General features: G+C 34.4%; 4 non-coding genes across 4 annotated transcripts; all 4 read left to right on the top strand.

Annotated features, from left to right (window-relative positions):
- Window positions 1-784: 784 nt before the first annotated feature.
- TRNAN-GUU (transfer RNA asparagine (anticodon GUU)) lies at window positions 785-858 on the top strand. The gene has a single exon. It is a non-coding gene; the product is annotated as a tRNA-Asn (tRNA).
- A 10,428-nt stretch (window positions 859-11,286) lies between these two features.
- TRNAN-GUU (transfer RNA asparagine (anticodon GUU)) lies at window positions 11,287-11,360 on the top strand. Its single transcript has one exon. It is a non-coding gene; the product is annotated as a tRNA-Asn (tRNA).
- Window positions 11,361-13,621: 2,261 nt separating this feature from the next.
- On the top strand, window positions 13,622-13,695 carry TRNAY-AUA (transfer RNA tyrosine (anticodon AUA)). The gene has a single exon. It is a non-coding gene; the product is annotated as a tRNA-Tyr (tRNA).
- Window positions 13,696-15,959: 2,264 nt separating this feature from the next.
- On the top strand, window positions 15,960-16,033 carry TRNAN-AUU (transfer RNA asparagine (anticodon AUU)). Its single transcript has one exon. It is a non-coding gene; the product is annotated as a tRNA-Asn (tRNA).
- The last annotated feature ends 3,559 nt before the right edge of the window (window positions 16,034-19,592 follow it).

Here is a 19,592-nt window from a genome sequence, read left to right as displayed (position 1 = left end):
GATGGTTTTTCACCTATTACTAAATTAAACTTGCTTCATTGGAAAGGCAGCAAGATGCATCCTCATTTCAATGTCTACTGAAATAATACAGGTTGACACCAGGAAACATTAACGCCACTGCATCTTTGCTGCTTTCTCACATGGAAGTCTGTTTAATGTGAAAACAAGGTGATATCTAATTAGCACACAGGTAAGGAATTACGAAAATCTTTATTTAAGGGTGAAGATGTTTCTCACAAAATTGTTGCCCCAATGCATCATTGAAATTCAAGCTGGAAAGATGATTTTAATATATCACTTGTACATTTTGTATTGCTCTTCTGGTGACAATGTAGTTTTTTTGTCAATTACCATTTTAATAACAGGGTAAAGAAAATTAAGTGGATTTTTGAAAGAAAACTATACTGTCAATATACTATTAAAACAAATTAAAATGGTAAAAGTTATTGTACTTTAAGTAAAAATAAAAGAGCAAAAATATCAATCCCAGTTTTGATTACTTAAATTAACAAAAAAAATGCATATAGCAAAGGATAGTTTCAATCTGCCTACCTCTGGGTTATGGGTCCAGCATGCTTCCATTGCAGTACTCTGCTGCCCATGTAAGTGCAAGAGATCCTGAAGCACTCACTCATCATGGGAAAGTACCAATGTGTTTATTCGTTGGTTGATGGAAGAAACATCTTACAAAAACTCTCCAGATTATTGATTTTTTAATGTTTTTCTAGGAAACGTTCTAGATGTATGCTTATTAGCCTTTGTCAGTATGTACTTTTTGCAAAGTGTCTCTGTGGCGCAATCGGTTAGTGTGTTTGGCTGTTAACCAAAAGGTTGGTGGTTCAATCCCACCCAGGGACGTAATTAACCTTGTGATCAGATTTTGGTGATATTTAAGTAGACAAGTCAAAATTTCAAACCTCCTCTTATGGTGTAGGGTACATGGCCTTCTCTGATGTAATCAGAGTTAGATTTGATTCAGTGATTTTATAAAAAACAGCTAGGAAGCACAATTTAGCAGTGGGTTGCAGAGAAAAAAAATATGCTGGCAGAAAAATCCAATCGAGTGATTAAACAGCTCTTCATTTTCTGGCTTTATTTTTATGCTAACAAATTTGTTCTCTGAAAAGTGTCCACAAAGCCAAGTCTCTGATTAACACCTTTGTAAGGATGGTTTTTCACCTATTACTAAATTAAACTTGCTTCATTGGAAAGGCAGCAAGATGCATCCTCATTTCAATGTCTACTGAAATAATACAAGTTGACACCAGGAAACATTAACGCCACTGCATCCTTGCTGCTTTCTCATGTGGAAGTCTGTTTAATGTGAAAACAAGGTGATATCTAATTAGCACACAGGTAAGGAATTAAGAAAATCTTTATTTAAGGGTGAAGATGTTTCTCACAAAATTGTTGACCCAATGCATCATTGAAATTCAAGCTGGAAAGATGATTTTAATATATCACTTGTACATTTTGTATTGCTCTTCTGGTGACAATGTAGTTTGTTTTTGTCAATTACCATTTTAATAATAGGGTAAAGAAAATGAAGTGGATTTTTGAAAGAAAACAATACTGTCAATATACTATTAAAACAAATTAAAATGGTAAAAGTTATTGTACTTTAAGTAAAAATAAAAGAGACAAAATATCAATCCCAGTTTTGGATTACTTTAATTAACAAAAAAAAATGCATATAGCAGAGGATAGTTTCAATCTGCCTACCTCTGGGTTATGGGCCCAGCATGCTTCCATTGCAGTACTCTGCTGCACATGTAAGTGCAAGAGATCCTGAAGCACTCACTCATCATGGGAAAGTACCAATGTGTTTCTTCGTTGGTTGATGGAAGAAACATCTTACAAAAACTCTCCAGATTATTGACTTTTTAAAGTTTTTCTAGGAAACGTTTTAGATGAATGCTTATTAGCCTTTGTCAGTATGAACTTTTGCAAAGTGTCTCTGTGGCGCAATCAGTTAGTATGTACGGCTATTAACCAAAAGGTTGTTGGTTCAATCCCACCCAGGGACCTAATTGACCTTGTTATCAGATTTTGGTGATCTTTAAGTAGACAAGTCAAATTTCATACCCCCTGTTATGGTGTAGGGTACCTGGCCTTCTCTGATGTAATCAGAGTTAGATTTGATTCAGTGATTTTATAAAAACATCTAGGAAGCACAATTTAGCAGTGGGTTGCAGAGAAAAAGAAATATGCTGGCAAAAAAATCAAATTGCGTGATTAAACAGCTCTTCATTTTCTGGCTTTATTTTTATGCTAACAAATTTGTTCTCTGAAAAGTGTCCACAAAGCCAAGTCTCTGATTAACACCTTTGTAGGGATGGTTTTTCACCTATTACTAAATTAAACTTGCTTCATTGGAAAGGCAGCAAGATGCATCCTCATTTCAATGTCTACTGAAATAATACAGGTTGACACCAGGAAACATTAACGCCACTGCATCCTTGCTGCTTTCTCATGTGGAAGTCTGTTTAATGTGAAAACAAGGTGATATCTAATTAGCACACAGGTAAGAAATTACGAAAATCTTTATTTAAGGGTGAAGATGTTTCTCACAAAATTGTTGCCCCAATGCATCATTGAAATTCAAGCTGGAAAGATGATTTTAATATATCACTTGTACATTTTGTATTGCTCTTCTGGTGACAATGTAGTTTTTTTTGTCAATTACCATTTTAATAATAGGGTAAAGAAAATTAAGTGGATTTTTGAAAGAAAACTATACTGTCAATATACTATTAAAACAAATTAAAATGGTAAAAGTTATTGTACTTTAAGTAAAAATAAAAGAGCAAAAATATCAATCCCAGTTTTGATTACTTAAATTAACCAAAAAAAATGCATATAGCAAAGGATAGTTTCAATCTGCCTACCTCTGGGTTATGGGTCCAGCATGCTTCCATTGCAGTACTCTGCTGCACATGTAAGTGCAAGAGATCCTGAAGCACTCCCTCATCATGGGAAAGTACCAATGTGTTTATTCATTGGTTGATGGAAGAAACATCTTACAAAAACTCTCCAGATTATTGATTTTTTAATATTTTTCTAGGAAACGTTCTAGATGTATGCTTATTAGCCTTTGTCAGTATGTACTGTTTGCAAAGTGTCTCGGTGGCGCAATCGGTTAGTGTGTTCGGCTATTAACCAAAAGGTTGGTGGTTCAATCCCACCCAGGGACGTAATTGACCTTGTGATCAGATTTTGGTGATATTTAAGTAGACAAGTCAAAATTTCAAACCCCCTCTTATTGTGTAGGGTACCTGGCCTTCTCTGATGTAATCAGAGTTAGATTTGATTCAGTGATTTTATAAAAAACAGCTAGGAAGCACAATTTAGCAGTGGGTTGCAGAGAAAAAAAATATGCTGGCAGAAAAATCCAATTGAGTGATTAAACAGCTCTTCATTTTCTGGAATTTATTTTTATGCTAACAAATTTGTTCTCTGAAAAGTGTCCACAAAGCCAAGTCTCTGATTAACACCTTTGTAAGGATGGTTTTTCACCTATTACTAAATTAAACTTGCTTCATTGGAAAGGCAGCAAGATGCATCCTCATTTCAATGTCTACTGAAATAATACAGGTTGACACCAGGAAACATTAACGCCACTGCATCTTTGCTGCTTTCTCACATGGAAGTCTGTTTAATGTGAAAACAAGGTGATATCTAATTAGCACACAGGTAAGGAATTACGAAAATCTTTATTTAAGGGTGAAGATGTTTCTCACAAAATTGTTGCCCCAATGCATCATTGAAATTCAAGCTGGAAAGATGATTTTAATATATCACTTGTACATTTTGTATTGCTCTTCTGGTGACAATGTAGTTTTTTTGTCAATTACCATTTTAATAACAGGGTAAAGAAAATTAAGTGGATTTTTGAAAGAAAACTATACTGTCAATATACTATTAAAACAAATTAAAATGGTAAAAGTTATTGTACTTTAAGTAAAAATAAAAGAGCAAAAATATCAATCCCAGTTTTGATTACTTAAATTAACAAAAAAAATGCATATAGCAAAGGATAGTTTCAATCTGCCTACCTCTGGGTTATGGGTCCAGCATGCTTCCATTGCAGTACTCTGCTGCCCATGTAAGTGCAAGAGATCCTGAAGCACTCACTCATCATGGGAAAGTACCAATGTGTTTATTCGTTGGTTGATGGAAGAAACATCTTACAAAAACTCTCCAGATTATTGATTTTTTAATGTTTTTCTAGGAAACGTTCTAGATGTATGCTTATTAGCCTTTGTCAGTATGTACTTTTTGCAAAGTGTCTCTGTGGCGCAATCGGTTAGTGTGTTTGGCTGTTAACCAAAAGGTTGGTGGTTCAATCCCACCCAGGGATGTAATTAACCTTGTGATCAGATTTTGGTGATATTTAAGTAGACAAGTCAAAATTTCAAACCTCCTCTTATGGTGTAGGGTACATGGCCTTCTCTGATGTAATCAGAGTTAGATTTGATTCAGTGATTTTATAAAAAACAGCTAGGAAGCACAATTTAGCAGTGGGTTGCAGAGAAAAAAAATTTGCTGGCAGAAAAATCCAATCGAGTGATTAAACAGCTCTTCATTTTCTGGCTTTATTTTTATGCTAACAAATTTGTTCTCTGAAAAGTGTCCACAAAGCCAAGTCTCTGATTAACACCTTTGTAAGGATGGTTTTTCACCTATTACTAAATTAAACTTGCTTCATTGGAAAGGCAGCAAGATGCATCCTCATTTCAATGTCTACTGAAATAATACAAGTTGACACCAGGAAACATTAACGCCACTGCATCCTTGCTGCTTTCTCATGTGGAAGTCTGTTTAATGTGAAAACAAGGTGATATCTAATTAGCACACAGGTAAGGAATTAAGAAAATCTTTATTTAAGGGTGAAGATGTTTCTCACAAAATTGTTGACCCAATGCATCATTGAAATTCAAGCTGGAAAGATGATTTTAATATATCACTTGTACATTTTGTATTGCTCTTCTGGTGACAATGTAGTTTGTTTTTGTCAATTACCATTTTAATAATAGGGTAAAGAAAATGAAGTGGATTTTTGAAAGAAAACAATACTGTCAATATACTATTAAAACAAATTAAAATGGTAAAAGTTATTGTACTTTAAGTAAAAATAAAAGAGACAAAATATCAATCCGAGTTTTGGATTACTTTAATTAACAAAAAAAAATGCATATAGCAGAGGATAGTTTCAATCTGCCTACCTCTGGGTTATGGGCCCAGCATGCTTCCATTGCAGTACTCTGCTGCACATGTAAGTGCAAGAGATCCTGAAGCACTCACTCATCATGGGAAAGTACCAATGTGTTTCTTCGTTGGTTGATGGAAGAAACATCTTACAAAAACTCTCCAGATAATTGACATTTTAAAGTTTTTCTAGGAAACGTTTTAGATGAATGCTTATTAGCCTTTGTCAGTATGAACTTTTGCAAAGTGTCTCTGTGGCGCAATCAGTTAGTATGTACGGCTATTAACCAAAAGGTTGGTGGTTCAATCCCACCAATTGTCCTTGTTATCAGATTTTGGTGATATTTAAGTAGACAAGTCAAATTTCATACCCCCTGTTATGGTGTAGGGTACCTGGCCTTCTCTGATGTAATCAGAGTTAGATTTGATTCAGTGATTTTATAAAAACATCTAGGAAGCACAATTTAGCAGTGGGTTGCAGAGAAAAAGAAATATGCTGGCAAAAAAATCAAATTGCGTGATTAAACAGCTCTTCATTTTCTGGCTTTATTTTTATGCTAACAAATTTGTTCTCTGAAAAGTGTCCACAAAGCCAAGTCTCTGATTAACACCTTTGTAGGGATGGTTTTTCACCTATTACTAAATTAAACTTGCTTCATTGGAAAGGCAGCAAGATGCATCCTCATTTCAATGTCTACTGAAATAATACAAGTTGACACCAGGAAACATTAACGCCACTGCATCCTTGCTGCTTTCTCATGTGGAAGTCTGTTTAATGTGAAAACAAGGTGATATCTAATTAGCACACAGGTAAGAAATTCCGAAAATCTTTATTTAAGGGTGAAGATGTTTCTCACAAAATTGTTGCCCCAATGCATCTTTGAAATTCAAGCTGGAAAGATGATTTTAATATATCACTTGTACATTTTGTATTGCTCTTCTGGTGACAATGTAGTTTTTTTTGTCAATTACCATTTTAATAATAGGGTAAAGAAAATTAAGCGGATTTTTGAAAGAAAACTATACTGTCAATATACTATTAAAACAAATTAAAATGGTAAAAGTTATTGTACTTTAAGTAAAAATAAAAGAGCAAAAATATCAATCCCAGTTTTGATTACTTAAATTAACAAAAAAAAATGCATATAACAAAGGATAGTTTCAATCTGCCTACCTCTGGGTTATGGGTCCAGCATGCTTCCATTGCAGTACTCTGCTGCACATGTAAGTGCAAGAGATCCTGAAGCACTCACTCATCATGGGAAAGTACCAATGTGTTTATTCATTGGTTGATGGAAGAAACATCTTACAAAAACTCTCCAGATTATTGATTTTTTAATGTTTTTCTAGGAAACGTTCTAGATGTATGCTTATTAGCCTTTGTCAGTATGTACTGTTTGCAAAGTGTCTCTGTGGCGCAATCGGTTAGTGTGTTCGGCTATTAACCAAAAGGTTGGTGGTTCAATCCCACCCAGGGACGTAATTAACCTTGTGATCAGATTTTGGTGATATTTAAGTAGACAAGTCAAAATTTCAAACCTCCTCTTATGGTGTAGGGTACATGGCCTTCTCTGATGTAATCAGAGTTAGATTTGATTCAGTGATTTTATAAAAAACAGCTAGGAAGCACAATTTAGCAGTGGGTTGCAGAGAAAAAAAATATGCTGGCAGAAAAATCCAATCGAGTGATTAAACAGCTCTTCATTTTCTGGCTTTATTTTTATGCTAACAAATTTGTTCTCTGAAAAGTGTCCACAAAGCCAAGTCTCTGATTAACACCTTTGTAAGGATGGTTTTTCACCTATTACTAAATTAAACTTGCTTCATTGGAAAGGCAGCAAGATGCATCCTCATTTCAATGTCTACTGAAATAATACAAGTTGACACCAGGAAACATTAACGCCACTGCATCCTTGCTGCTTTCTCATGTGGAAGTCTGTTTAATGTGAAAACAAGGTGATATCTAATTAGCACACAGGTAAGGAATTAAGAAAATCTTTATTTAAGGGTGAAGATGTTTCTCACAAAATTGTTGACCCAATGCATCATTGAAATTCAAGCTGGAAAGATGATTTTAATATATCACTTGTACATTTTGTATTGCTCTTCTGGTGACAATGTAGTTTGTTTTTGTCAATTACCATTTTAATAATAGGGTAAAGAAAATTAAGTGGATTTTTGAAAGAAAACAATACTGTCAATATACTATTAAAACAAATTAAAATGGTAAAAGTTATTGTACTTTAAGTAAAAATAAAAGAGACAAAATATCAATCCCAGTTTTGGATTACTTTAATTAACAAAAAAAAAATGCATATAGCAGAGGATAGTTTCAATCTGCCTACCTCTGGGTTATGGGCCCAGCATGCTTCCATTGCAGTACTCTGCTGCACATGTAAGTTCAAGAGATCCTGAAGCACTCACTCATCATGGGAAAGTACCAATGTGTTTCTTCGTTGGTTGATGGAAGAAACATCTTACAAAAACTCTCCAGATTATTGACTTTTTAAAGTTTTGCTAGGAAACGTTTTAGATGAATGCTTATTAGCCTTTGTCAGTATGGAAATTTGCAAAGTGTCTCTGTGGCGCAATCAGTTAGTATGTACGGCTTTTAACCAAAAGGTTGGTGGTTTAATCCCACCTAGGGACCTAATTGACCTTGTTATCAGATTTTGGTGATCTTTAAGTAGACAAGTCAAAATTTCAAACCCCCTGTTAAGGTGTAGGGTACTTGGCCTTCTCTGATGTAATCAGAGTTAGATTTGATTCAGTGATTTTATAAAAACAGCTAGGAAGCACAATTTAGCAGTGGGTTGCAGAGAAAAAAAATATGCTGGCAGAAAAATCCAATTGAGTGATTAAACAGCTCTTTATTTTCTGGCTTTATTTTTATGCTAACAAATTTGTTCTCTGAAAAGTGTCCACAAAGCCAAGTCTCTGATTAACACCTTTGTAAGGATGGTTTTTCACCTATTACTAAATTAAACTTGCTTCATTGGAAAGGCAGCAAGATGCATCCTCATTTCAATGTCTACTGAAATAATACAGGTTGACACCAGGAAACATTAACGCCACTGCATCCTTGCTGCTTTCTCATGTAAAAGTCTGTTTAATATGAAAACAAGGTGATATCTAATTAGCACACAGGTAAGGAATTAAGAAAATCTTTATTTAAGGGTGAAGATGTTTCTCACAAAATCGTTGCCCCAATGCATCATTGAAATTCAAGCTGGAAAGATGATTTTAATATATCACTTGTACATTTTGTATTGCTCTTCTGGTGACAATGTAGTTTGTTTTTGTCAATTACCATTTTAATAATAGGGTAAAGAAAATGAAGTGGATTTTTGAAAGAAAACAATACTGTCAATATACTATTAAAACAAATTAAAATGGTAAAAGTTATTGTACTTTAAGTAAAAATAAAAGAGCCAAAATATCAATCCCAGTTTTGGATTACTTTAATTAACAAAAAAAAATGCATATAGCAGAGGATAGTTTCAATCTGCCTACCTCTGGGTTATGGGCCCAGCATGCTTCCATTGCAGTACTCTGCTGCACATGTAAGTGCAAGAGATCCTGAAGCACTCACTCATCATGGGAAAGTACCAATGTGTTTCTTCGTTGGTTGATGGAAGAAACATCTTACAAAAACTCTCCAGATTATTGACTTTTTAAAGTTTTTCTAGGAAACGTTTTAGATGAATGCTTATTAGCCTTTGTCAGTATGAACTTTTGCAAAGTGTCTCTGTGGCGCAATCAGTTAGTATGTACGGCTATTAACCAAAGGGTTGGTGGTTCAATCCCACCCAGGGACCTAATTGACCTTGTTATCAGATTTTGGTGATCTTTAAGTAGACAAGTCAAATTTCATACCCCCTGTTATGGTGTAGGGTACCTGGCCTTCTCTGATGTAATCAGAGTTAGATTTGATTCAGTGATTTTATAAAAACATCTAGGAAGCACAATTTAGCAGTGGGTTGCAGAGAAAAAGAAATATGCTGGCAAAAAAATCTAATTGCGTGATTAAACAGCTCTTCATTTTCTGGCTTTATTTTTATGCTAACAAATTTGTTCTCTGAAAAGTGTCCACAAAGCCAAGTCTCTGATTAACACCTTTGTAGGGATGGTTTTTCACCTATTACTAAATTAAACTTGCTTCATTGGAAAGGCAGCAAGATGCATCCTCATTTCAATGTCTACTGAAATAATACAGGTTGACACCAGGAAACATTAACGCCACTGCATCCTTGCTGCTTTCTCATGTGGAAGTCTGTTTAATGTGAAAACAAGGTGATATCTAATTAGCACACAGGTAAGAAATTACGAAAATCTTTATTTAAGGGTGAATATGTTTCTCACAAAATTGTTGCCCCAATGCATCATTGAAATTCAAGCTGGAAAGATGATTTTAATATATCACTTGTACATTTTGTATTGCTCTTCTGGTGACAATGTAGTTTTTTTTGTCAATTACCATTTTAATAATAGGGTAAAGAAAATTAAGTGGATTTTTGAAAGAAAACTATACTGTCAATATACTATTAAAACAAATTAAAATGGTAAAAGTTATTGTACTTTAAGTAAAAATAAAAGAGCAAAAATATCAATCCCAGTTTTGATTACTTAAATTAACAAAAAAAAATGCATATAGCAAAGGATAGTTTCAATCTGCCTACCTCTGGGTTATGGGTCCAGCATGCTTCCATTGCAGTACTCTGCTGCACATGTAAGTGCAAGAGATCCTGAAGCACTCCCTCATCATGGGAAAGTACCAATGTGTTTATTCATTGGTTGATGGAAGAAACATCTTACAAAAACTCTCCAGATTATTGATTTTTTAATATTTTTCTAGGAAACGTTCTAGATGTATGCTTATTAGCCTTTGTTAGTATGTACTGTTTGCAAAGTGTCTTGGTGGCGCAATCGGTTAGTGTGTTCGGCTATTAACCAAAAGGTCGGTGGTTCAATCCCACCCAGGGACGTAATTGACCTTGTGATCAGATTTTGGTGATATTTAAGTAGACAAGTCAAAATTTCAAACCCCCTCTTATTGTGTAGGGTACCTGGCCTTCTCTGATGTAATCAGAGTTAGATTTGATTCAGTGATTTTATAAAAAACAGCTAGGAAGCACAATTTAGCAGTGGGTTGCAGAGAAAAAAAATATGCTGGCAGAAAAATCCAATTGAGTGATTAAACAGCTCTTCATTTTCTGGAATTTATTTTTATGCTAGCAAATTTGTTCTCTGAAAAGTGTCCACAAAGCCAAGTCTCTGATTAACACCTTTGTAAGGATGGTTTTTCACCTATTACTAAATTAAACTTGCTTCATTGGAAAGGCAGCAAGATGCATCCTCATTTCAATGTCTACTGAAATAATACAGGTTGACACCAGGAAACATTAACGCCACTGCATCTTTGCTGCTTTCTCACATGGAAGTCTGTTTAATGTGAAAACAAGGTGATATCTAATTAGCACACAGGTAAGGAATTACGAAAATCTTTATTTAAGGGTGAAGATGTTTCTCACAAAATTGTTGCCCCAATGCATCATTGAAATTCAAGCTGGAAAGATGATTTTAATATATCACTTGTACATTTTGTATTGCTCTTCTGGTGACAATGTAGTTTTTTTGTCAATTACCATTTTAATAACAGGGTAAAGAAAATTAAGTGGATTTTTGAAAGAAAACTATACTGTCAATATACTATTAAAACAAATTAAAATGGTAAAAGTTATTGTACTTTAAGTAAAAATAAAAGAGCAAAAATATCAATCCCAGTTTTGATTACTTAAATTAACAAAAAAAATGCATATAGCAAAGGATAGTTTCAATCTGCCTACCTCTGGGTTATGGGTCCAGCATGCTTCCATTGCAGTACTCTGCTGCCCATGTAAGTGCAAGAGATCCTGAAGCACTCACTCATCATGGGAAAGTACCAATGTGTTTATTCGTTGGTTGATGGAAGAAACATCTTACAAAAACTCTCCAGATTATTGATTTTTTAATGTTTTTCTAGGAAACGTTCTAGATGTATGCTTATTAGCCTTTGTCAGTATGTACTTTTTGCAAAGTGTCTCTGTGGCGCAATCGGTTAGTGTGTTTGGCTGTTAACCAAAAGGTTGGTGGTTCAATCCCACCCAGGGACGTAATTAACCTTGTGATCAGATTTTGGTGATATTTAAGTAGACAAGTCAAAATTTCAAACCTCCTCTTATGGTGTAGGGTACATGGCCTTCTCTGATGTAATCAGAGTTAGATTTGATTCAGTGATTTTATAAAAAACAGCTAGGAAGCACAATTTAGCAGTGGGTTGCAGAGAAAAAAAATATGCTGGCAGAAAAATCCAATCGAGTGATTAAACAGCTCTTCATTTTCTGGCTTTATTTTTATGCTAACAAATTTGTTCTCTGAAAAGTGTCCACAAAGCCAAGTCTCTGATTAACACCTTTGTAAGGATGGTTTTTCACCTATTACTAAATTAAACTTGCTTCATTGGAAAGGCAGCAAGATGCATCCTCATTTCAATGTCTACTGAAATAATACAAGTTGACACCAGGAAACATTAACGCCACTGCATCCTTGCTGCTTTCTCATGTGGAAGTCTGTTTAATGTGAAAACAAGGTGATATCTAATTAGCACACAGGTAAGGAATTAAGAAAATCTTTATTTAAGGGTGAAGATGTTTCTCACAAAATTGTTGACCCAATGCATCATTGAAATTCAAGCTGGAAAGATGATTTTAATATATCACTTGTACATTTTGTATTGCTCTTCTGGTGACAATGTAGTTTGTTTTTGTCAATTACCATTTTAATAATAGGGTAAAGAAAATGAAGTGGATTTTTGAAAGAAAACAATACTGTCAATATACTATTAAAACAAATTAAAATGGTAAAAGTTATTGTACTTTAAGTAAAAATAAAAGAGACAAAATATCAATCCCAGTTTTGGATTACTTTAATTAACAAAAAAAAATGCATATAGCAGAGGATAGTTTCAATCTGCCTACCTCTGGGTTATGGGCCCAGCATGCTTCCATTGCAGTACTCTGCTGCACATGTAAGTGCAAGAGATCCTGAAGCACTCACTCATCATGGGAAAGTACCAATGTGTTTCTTCGTTGGTTGATGGAAGAAACATCTTACAAAAACTCTCCAGATTATTGACATTTTAAAGTTTTTCTAGGAAACGTTTTAGATGAATGCTTATTAGCCTTTGTCAGTATGGAAATTTGCAAAGTGTCTCTGTGGCGCAATCAGTTAGTATGTATGGCTTTTAACCAAAAGGTTGGTGGTTTAATCCCACCCAGGGACCTAATTGACCTTGTTATCAGATTTTGGTGATCTTTAAGTAGACAAGTCAAAATTTCAAACCCCCTGTTATGGTGTAGGGTACTTGGCCTTCTCTGATGTAATCAGAGTTAGATTTGATTCAGTGATTTTATAAAAACAGCTAGGAAGCACAATTTAGCAGTGGGTTGCAGAGAAAATAAATATGCTGGCAGAAAAATCCAATTGAGTGATTAAACAGCTCTTTATTTTCTTGCTTTATTTTTATGCTAACAAATTTGTTCTCTGAAAAGTGTCCACAAAGCCAAGTCTCTGATTAACACCTTTGTAAGGATGGTTTTTCACCTATTACTAAATTAAACTTGCTTCATTGGAAAGGCAGCAAGATGCATCCTCATTTCAATGTCTACTGAAATAATACAGGTTGACACCAGGAAACATTAACGCCACTGCATCCTTGCTGCTTTCTCATGTAAAAGTCTGTTTAATATGAAAACAAGGTGATATCTAATTAGCACACAGGTAAGGAATTAAGAAAATCTTTATTTAAGGGTGAAGATGTTTCTCACAAAATCGTTGCCCCAATGCATCATTGAAATTCAAGCTGGAAAGATGATTTTAATATATCACTTGTACATTTTGTATTGCTCTTCTGGTGACAATGTAGTTTTTTTTGTCAATTACCATTTTAATAATAGGGTAAAGAAAATTAAGTGGATTTTTGAAAGAAAACTATACTGTCAATATACTATTAAAACAAATTAAAATGGTAAAAGTTATTGTACTTTAAGTAAAAATAAAAGAGCAAAAATATCAATCCCAGTTTTGATTACTTAAATTAACAAAAAAAATGCATATAGCAAAGGATAGTTTCAATCTGCCTACCTCTGGGTTATGGGTCCAGCATGCTTCCATTGCAGTACTCTGCTGCACATGTAAGTGCAAGAGATCCTGAAGCACTCACTCATCATGGGAAAGTACCAATGTGTTTATTCATTGGTTGATGGAAGAAACATCTTACAAAAACTCTCCAGATTATTGATTTTTTAATATTTTTCTAGGAAACGTTCTAGATGTATGCTTATTAGCCTTTGTCAGTATGTACTGTTTACAAAGTGTCTCGGTGGCGCAATCGGTTAGTGTGTTCGGCTATAAACCAAAAGGTTGGTGGTTCAATCCCACCCAGGGACGTAATTGACCTTGTGATCAGATTTTGGTGATATTTAAGTAGACAAGTCAAAATTTCAAACCCCCTCTTATTGTGTAGGGTACCTGGCCTTCTCTGATGTAATCAGAGTTAGATTTGATTCAGTGATTTTATAAAAAACAGCTAGGAAGCACAATTTAGCAGTGGGTTGCAGAGAAAAAAAATATGCTGGCAGAAAAATCCAATCGAGTGATTAAACAGCTCTTCATTTTCTGGCTTTATTTTTATGCTAACAAATTTGTTCTCTGAAAAGTGTCCACAAAGCCAAGTCTCTGATTAACACCTTTGTAAGGATGGTTTTTCACCTATTACTAAATTAAACTTGCTTCATTGGAAAGGCAGCAAGATGCATCCTCATTTCAATGTCTACTGAAATAATACAAGTTGACACCAGGAAACATTAACGCCACTGCATCCTTGCTGCTTTCTCATGTGGAAGTCTGTTTAATGTGAAAACAAGGTGATATCTAATTAGCACACAGGTAAGGAATTAAGAAAATCTTTATTTAAGGGTGAAGATGTTTCTCACAAAATTGTTGACCCAATGCAACATTGAAATTCAAGCTGGAAAGATGATTTTAATATATCACTTGTACATTTTGTATTGCTCTTCTGGTGACAATGTAGTTTGTTTTTGTCAATTACCATTTTAATAATAGGGTAAAGAAAATGAAGTGGATTTTTGAAAGAAAACAATACTGTCAATATACTATTAAAACAAATTAAAATGGTAAAAGTTATTGTACTTTAAGTAAAAATAAAAGAGACAAAATATCAATCCCAGTTTTGGATTACTTTAATTAACAAAAAAAAAATGCATATAGCAGAGGATAGTTTCAATCTGCCTACCTCTGGGTTATGGGCCCAGCATGCTTCCATTGCAGTACTCTGCTGCACATGTAAGTTCAAGAGATCCTGAAGCACTCACTCATCATGGGAAAGTACCAATGTGTTTCTTCGTTGGTTGATGGAAGAAACATCTTACAAAAACTCTCCAGATTATTGACTTTTTAAAGTTTTTCTAGGAAACGTTTTAGATGAATGCTTATTAGCCTTTGTCAGTATGGACTTTTGCAAAGTGTCTCTGTGGCGCAATCAGTTAGTATGTACGGCTATTAACCAAAAGGTTGGTGGTTCAATCCCACCCAGGGACCTAATTGACCTTGTTATCAGATTTTGGTGATCTTTAAGTAGACAAGTCAAAATTTCAAACCCCCTGTTATGGTGTAGGGTACCTGGCCTTCTCTGATGTAATCAGAGTTAGATTTGATTCAGTGATTTTATAAAAACAGCTAGGAAGCACAATTTAGCAGTGGGTTGCAGAGAAAAAAAATATGCTGGCAGAAAAATCCAATTGAGTGATTAAACAGCTCTTTATTTTCTGGCTTTATTTTTATGCTAACAAATTTGTTCTCTGAAAAGTGTCCACAAAGCCAAGTCTCTGATTAACACCTTTGTAGGGATGGTTTTTCACCTATTACTAAATTAAACTTGCTTCATTGGAAAGGCAGCAAGATGTATCCTCATTTCAATGTCTACTGAAATAATACAGGTTGACACCAGGAAACATTAACGCCACTGCATCCTTGCTGCTTTCTCATGTGGAAGTCTGTTTAATGTGAAAACAAGGTGGTATCTAATTAGCACACAGGTAAGGAATTACGAAAATCTTTATTTAAGGGTGAAGATGTTTCTCACAAAATTGTTGCCCCAATGCATCATTGAAATTCAAGCTGGAAAGATGATTTTAATATATCACTTGTACATTTTGTATTGCTCTTCTGGTGACAATGTAGTTTTTTTGTCAATTACCATTTTAATAACAGGGTAAAGAAAATTAAGTGGATTTTTGATAGAAAACTATACTGTCAATATACTATTAAAACAAATTAAAATGGTAAAAGTTATTGTACTTTAAGTAAAAATAAAAGAGCCAAAATATCAATCCCAGTTTTGGATTACTTTAATTAACAAACAAAAAAATGCATATAGCAGAGGATAGTTTCAATCTGCCTACCTCTGGGTTATGGGCCCAGCATACTTCCATTGCAGTACTCTGCTGCACATGTAAGTGCAAGAGATCCTGAAGCACTCACTCATCATGGGAAAGTACCAATGTGTTTCTTCGTTGGTTGATGGAAGAAACATCTTACAAAAACTCTCCAGATTATTGACTTTTTAAAGTTTTTCTAGGAAACGTTTTAGATGAATGCTTATTAGCCTTTGTCAGTATGGACTTTTGCAAAGTGTCTCTGTGGTGCAATCGGTTAGTGTGTTTGGCTATTAACCAAAAGGTTGGTGGTTCAATCCCACCCAGGGACATAATTAACCTTGTGATCAGATTTTGGTGATATTTAAGTAGACAAGTCAAAATTTCAAACCTCATCTTATGGTGTAGGGTACATGGCCTTCTCTGATGTAATCAGAGTTAGATTTGATTCAGTGATTTTATAAAAAACAGCTAGGAAGCACAATTTAGCAGTGGGTTGCAGAGAAAAAAAATATGCTGGCAGAAAAATCCAATCGAGTGATTAAACAGCTCTTCATTTTCTGGCTTTATTTTTATGCTAACAAATTTGTTCTCTGAAAAGTGTCCACAAAGCCAAGTCTCTGATTAACACCTTTGTAAGGATGGTTTTTCACCTATTACTAAATTAAACTTGCTTCATTGGAAAGGCAGCAAGATGCATCCTCATTTCAATGTCTACTGAAATAATACAAGTTGACACCAGGAAACATTAACGCCACTGCATCCTTGCTGCTTTCTCATGTGGAAGTCTGTTTAATGTGAAAACAAGGTGATATCTAATTAGCACACAGGTAAGGAATTAAGAAAATCTTTATTTAAGGGTGAAGATGTTTCTCACAAAATTGTTGCCCCAATGCATCATTGAAATTCAAGCTGGAAAGATGATTTTAATATATCACTTGTACATTTTGTATTGCTCTTCTGGTGACAATGTAGTTTGTTTTTGTCAATTACCATTTTAATAATAGGGTAAAGAAAATTAAGTGGATTTTTGAAAGAAAACAATACTGTCAATATACTATTAAAACAAATTAAAATGGTAAAAGTTATTGTACTTTAAGTAAAAATAAAAGAGACAAAATATCAATCCCAGTTTTGGATTACTTTAATTAACAAAAAAAAAATGCATATAGCAGAGGATAGTTTCAATCTGCCTACCTCTGGGTTATGGGCCCAGCATGCTTCCATTGCAGTACTCTGCTGCACATGTAAGTTCAAGAGATCCTGAAGCACTCACTCATCATGGGAAAGTACCAATGTGTTTCTTCGTTGGTTGATGGAAGAAACATCTTACAAAAACTCTCCAGATTATTGACTTTTTAAAGTTTTGCTAGGAAACGTTTTAGATGAATGCTTATTAGCCTTTGTCAGTATGGAAATTTGCAAAGTGTCTCTGTGGCGCAATCAGTTAGTATGTACGGCTTTTAACCAAAAGGTTGGTGGTTTAATCCCACCTAGGGACCTAATTGACCTTGTTATCAGATTTTGGTGATCTTTAAGTAGACAAGTCAAAATTTCAAACCCCCTGTTAAGGTGTAGGGTACTTGGCCTTCTCTGATGTAATCAGAGTTAGATTTGATTCAGTGATTTTATAAAAACAGCTAGGAAGCACAATTTAGCAGTGGGTTGCAGAGAAAAAAAATATGCTGGCAGAAAAATCCAATTGAGTGATTAAACAGCTCTTTATTTTCTGGCTTTATTTTTATGCTAACAAATTTGTTCTCTGAAAAGTGTCCACAAAGCCAAGTCTCTGATTAACACCTTTGTAAGGATGGTTTTTCACCTATTACTAAATTAAACTTGCTTCATTGGAAAGGCAGCAAGATGCATCCTCATTTCAATGTCTACTGAAATAATACAGGTTGACACCAGGAAACATTAACGCCACTGCATCCTTGCTGCTTTCTCATGTAAAAGTCTGTTTAATATGAAAACAAGGTGATATCTAATTAGCACACAGGTAAGGAATTAAGAAAATCTTTATTTAAGGGTGAAGATGTTTCTCACAAAATCGTTGCCCCAATGCATCATTGAAATTCAAGCTGGAAAGATGATTTTAATATATCACTTGTACATTTTGTATTGCTCTTCTGGTGACAATGTAGTTTGTTTTTGTCAATTACCATTTTAATAATAGGGTAAAGAAAATGAAGTGGATTTTTGAAAGAAAACAATACTGTCAATATACTATTAAAACAAATTAAAATGGTAAAAGTTATTGTACTTTAAGTAAAAATAAAAGAGCCAAAATATCAATCCCAGTTTTGGATTACTTTAATTAACAAAAAAAAATGCATATAGCAGAGGATAGTTTCAATCTGCCTACCTCTGGGTTATGGGCCCAGCATGCTTCCATTGCAGTACTCTGCTGCACATGTAAGTGCAAGAGATCCTGAAGCACTCACTCATCATGGGAAAGTACCAATGTGTTTCTTCGTTGGTTGATGGAAGAAACATCTTACAAAAACTCTCCAGATTATTGACTTTTTAAAGTTTTTCTAGGAAACGTTTTAGATGAATGCTTATTAGCCTTTGTCAGTATGAACTTTTGCAAAGTGTCTCTGTGGCGCAATCAGTTAGTATGTACGGCTATTAACCAAAGGGTTGGTGGTTCAATCCCACCCAGGGACCTAATTGACCTTGTTATCAGATTTTGGTGATCTTTAAGTAGACAAGTCAAATTTCATACCCCCTGTTATGGTGTAGGGTACCTGGCCTTCTCTGATGTAATCAGAGTTAGATTTGATTCAGTGATTTTATAAAAACATCTAGGAAGCACAATTTAGCAGTGGGTTGCAGAGAAAAAGAAATATGCTGGCAAAAAAATCTAATTGCGTGATTAAACAGCTCTTCATTTTCTGGCTTTATTTTTATGCTAACAAATTTGTTCTCTGAAAAGTGTCCACAAAGCCAAGTCTCTGATTAACACCTTTGTAGGGATGGTTTTTCACCTATTACTAAATTAAACTTGCTTCATTGGAAAGGCAGCAAGATGCATCCTCATTTCAATGTCTACTGAAATAATACAGGTTGACACCAGGAAACATTAACGCCACTGCATCCTTGCTGCTTTCTCATGTGGAAGTCTGTTTAATGTGAAAACAAGGTGATATCTAATTAGCACACAGGTAAGAAATTACGAAAATCTTTATTTAAGGGTGAATATGTTTCTCACAAAATTGTTGCCCCAATGCATCATTGAAATTCAAGCTGGAAAGATGATTTTAATATATCACTTGTACATTTTGTATTGCTCTTCTGGTGACAATGTAGTTTTTTTTGTCAATTACCATTTTAATAATAGGGTAAAGAAAATTAAGTGGATTTTTGAAAGAAAACTATACTGTCAATATACTATTAAAACAAATTAAAATGGTAAAAGTTATTGTACTTTAAGTAAAAATAAAAGAGCAAAAATATCAATCCCAGTTTTGATTACTTAAATTAACAAAAAAAAATGCATATAGCAAAGGATAGTTTCAATCTGCCTACCTCTGGGTTATGGGTCCAGCATGCTTCCATTGCAGTACTCTGCTGCACATGTAAGTGCAAGAGATCCTGAAGCACTCCCTCATCATGGGAAAGTACCAATGTGTTTATTCATTGGTTGATGGAAGAAACATCTTACAAAAACTCTCCAGATTATTGATTTTTTAATATTTTTCTAGGAAACGTTCTAGATGTATGCTTATTAGCCTTTGTTAGTATGTACTGTTTGCAAAGTGTCTTGGTGGCGCAATCGGTTAGTGTGTTCGGCTATTAACCAAAAGGTCGGTGGTTCAATCCCACCCAGGGACGTAATTGACCTTGTGATCAGATTTTGGTGATATTTAAGTAGACAAGTCAAAATTT

This window comes from Pseudophryne corroboree, unplaced genomic scaffold, assembly GCF_028390025.1.
Source record: "Pseudophryne corroboree isolate aPseCor3 unplaced genomic scaffold, aPseCor3.hap2 scaffold_1421, whole genome shotgun sequence".
NCBI lineage: Eukaryota > Metazoa > Chordata > Amphibia > Anura > Myobatrachidae > Pseudophryne > Pseudophryne corroboree.
This window is presented reverse-complemented; position numbering and strand designations above follow the sequence as displayed.